This window comes from Vombatus ursinus, unplaced genomic scaffold (assembly GCF_900497805.2).
Source record: "Vombatus ursinus unplaced genomic scaffold, bare-nosed wombat genome assembly UNPS02014942.1, whole genome shotgun sequence".
Taxonomy (NCBI): Eukaryota; Metazoa; Chordata; class Mammalia; order Diprotodontia; family Vombatidae; genus Vombatus; species Vombatus ursinus.
The window spans coordinates 21827962-21831312 of record NW_020954720.1 but is presented as its reverse complement, the minus strand read 5'-3'; the positions used below and the strand labels follow the sequence as shown (position 1 = coordinate 21831312).

Sequence of the window (3351 nt, the reverse complement as noted above, 5' to 3'; positions counted from 1 at the left end):
ATGGTTAGGCATATTTGTATGAATGAGAGTAGTAGACATATTTAGGGAAAACATGAGTTATTCAAGTTAAGATAAATAAAGTTCTTTGGAATACTTTCTGTCTATAAAAAACACACCTCATAGGATATATTTCTTTAAAATACAAATTTAAAATTTCAAAGTAAAGCCTTGTTTCTTTTACTATGATGTACTTCTTTTATCTGCCTACAAAGATTACATAATACATAGAATTATATTTCTGAAATAGCTTTTGCTACCCCTACAGAGAACGCTGCTGGTATTCTGCTAGTTGGGCAAGAAATCACAAGGCCATACAGCCTGAAGGTAGAAAAGAGCTATATTGAATTCTCTCAAAGTTTTCATTGTTGGAACTGGAATGAAATTATTTAGCACTAGCGTTTCCTTAAAAGAGACACACTAAGATGAAAAGACCTTAAGATATAAGTTCTTTTGTTGGATGTGCTGGTAAAGCTTACTGTCGTGTCACAAAGACAATTGGTCAACAATGTTTCTAACCCTGTTGTTGAAAATCTTGTTCAAGAGTATTATGCTTAGTTCTTTAGGTATAAGAAGCCAAAGGACTGTTTATCTGCCCAGTGGTGGTCAGTTTTTGCTGATGCCTAGTCACCACCAGAGTCACCTTTCTTGATCTCTTTGATGACATATACCCCCTTTGAAATCTTTAGTTGATCACTGTCACAGGCCATATGCTGCAGGCATAAGCCACCTCAGAGTGGCAGCATAGAGTAACAGATAGATAGCTGGATTTGTAGTTAGGGAGACATGCCTTTAAATCCTACCTCAGGCACATGCCAGCTGTATGAACAAGTCTCTTAAGCTCACTGTGCCTCATTTCCTCATCTGTAAAATGAAAGGATTGGGCTCAGAGGCCTCTGTGGCCTCAAAATCTATGATCTTGTGATCCTATGACCTTTTGTTAATTAGTTCAAAGAAAGATCAGTTAAAATGTTATAGAAAGTATTTCAATTCATAAGAACAATACTATGATTTAGATGAAATTTATACTATAAAAAGTTAAATTTAACATTTCTTATACTAAAGAAAGTACTAATACACAGTTCTAAGCCCTAGAGATAAACCAGTTTCACACATAGTAGATGAGTTGAAGACAGGGAAGAGCCCATTCCATACAATTCTCTTTTGAGTATTGGAAGAGTAGGAAGGCTCAATTGTGCTGATTCTATCCCAGGAAAATGGGGAAGGAGGGAGGGAGCTTTGACATTGCTGTTCTGGGCTGACAGCTGCAAATTAAGATGTCATGAGATAAGAGATATAGCATATGGTCATAGACACTTACTAATTTGGCAGTACTTAACCATAATTCCCAACAATCACTTCTTCATTAACTTAAATAGTAAATATTGTCTTGGTCATCTATTCTTGACTCCCATCAGTTAGAAAGAAATGTTAGCAGCCAGGAATTAGTCCTAATTAAAATGCAGAGATTTTGCATTATTTTTGAGTATTTTATTTTCTCTTCTGTTAATGTGGGCAATTTATATTTTTGTAAATATTCATCCATTTCACTAAGATTGTCAAATGTATTAGGGTACAGTTGGGTAAAATGGTTCCTAATTATTGTTTTATTTTCCTCTTTATTGGTGGTGAATTTAGTGTTTTTATTTTTGATAGCTAAAGGTTTATTTATTTTGTTGTTTTTTTTTTCATAAAACCACTACTTAGTTTATTAGTTCAATGGTTTTCTTAATTTTAATTTTATTAATCTCTCCTTTGGTTTTCAGTATTTCTAATTTGGTATTTAAATGGGGATTTTTAATTTGTTCTTTTCCTAACTTTTTTAGTTGCATGCCCCATTCATTGATCTCCTCTTACTCTATTTTATTCATCTAAGCATTTAGAGCTACAAAACTTACCCTAAGAATCACTTTCACTGCTTCCAATAAGTTGTGGTATGTTATCTCATTATTGTCATTCATTTGGATGAAGTTATTGATTTTTTTCTATGATTTGTTGTTTGACCCACTCATTCTTTAGGATTAGATTGTTTAGTTTCCAATTAATTTTTAGTTTATCTTTCCATGTTCTTTTATTACATATATTTTTTACTGCATCATAATCTGAAAAGGGTGCATTTAATATTTCTGCCTTTTTGCATTGGATTGTGAGGTTTTTATGCACAAGTACATGGTCATTTTTTTGTGTAGGTGCCATATTCTGCCAAAAAAAAGGTATATTCCTTTCTATCCCCATTCAATTTTCTCCAGAGGACTACCATATTTAACTTTTCTTTTTTTTATTCTCTTTTTTATCCTAAATGTTGCTTATTAAACATTGAAGTTTACAAATTAATGTGCACCAATTAGCAGTATCGATGTAGTTGGAGAGTATTGCACAGTCTCCAAGCAGTATGGTGAGACCCTCCAATTGTATGGTGGAATTTGTGACCCTTTCCAAGACCCCTGCTCTTCCAGCCAGCTAAGGTAAGCCTGCGCATCTCTCTGTGTTTGTGCACTGGCTTGGTGAAACATTGAGTGTCAGGGTTTCGTCTGATAGCTGTATGGAATGGGTCAATAAGAATAACCTTAAAGAATTTGTAGGTTGAATCTTCACCCACCCAGTAGGAGTTCAAGAATCTTAGGGCCCCACAGTGGCAGCCAGCAGGTTCTTCTGCTTCAGACTGAAGGCTCCTGGCAAACTTCAGCTGATTCACACCATTATGCACAGGTTTACCATAGGTTGCACTCTTGGGAACTGGACACTTTCATCCACCATGTTGAGCATGAATATGGTAGATGACATAACCTTGCTTGGTCTTGTACCCCAGCCAGTGAGCTTTGTAGGGTCTGGTGGGCTGCAGGGCTTGGTGCAGGGTGGACAGCTGGAGGTACTGCCAGCAGCGCATGCACAGGAGGAACTACATGGCATCCGGCTGCTCTTTCCTCCATAGCTCCTGGATGTATTTGTAGGCCCCCATCCTGGCTCACACCTAGCCTGCCTGATGGCTGCCGCCAACCAGAAAGCCATATCTAACTTTTCTGAAATTCTGTTCACCTCCTTAACTTCTTTTTTGTTTATTTTGTAGTTAGATTTATCTAATTCAGAGAAGGGGATGTTGAGGTCCCCCATTAGTATAGTTTTGATGTCTATTTCTTCCTGTAACTCCCTTAACTTCTCCTCTAACAATTTGGATGCTATACCACTTGGTGCACATATGTTATATATGCATATATTACTTCATTGTTTATGATGCCTTTTAGCAGGATGTAGTTTCTTTCCTTAGCTCTTATCTCTTTTAATTAGATATATTTTTGCTTTTATTATGTCTGAGATGAGGATTGCTACCCCTGTTGTTGTTGTTGTTTTTTTTAC

At 36.2% G+C, this 3351-nt stretch overlaps 1 pseudogene; it reads right to left on the bottom strand.

Annotated features, from left to right (window-relative positions):
- Positions 1-2341: 2341 nt before the first annotated feature.
- LOC114029917 lies at positions 2342-2956 on the bottom strand (annotated as a pseudogene).
- Positions 2957-3351: the final 395 nt, after the last annotated feature.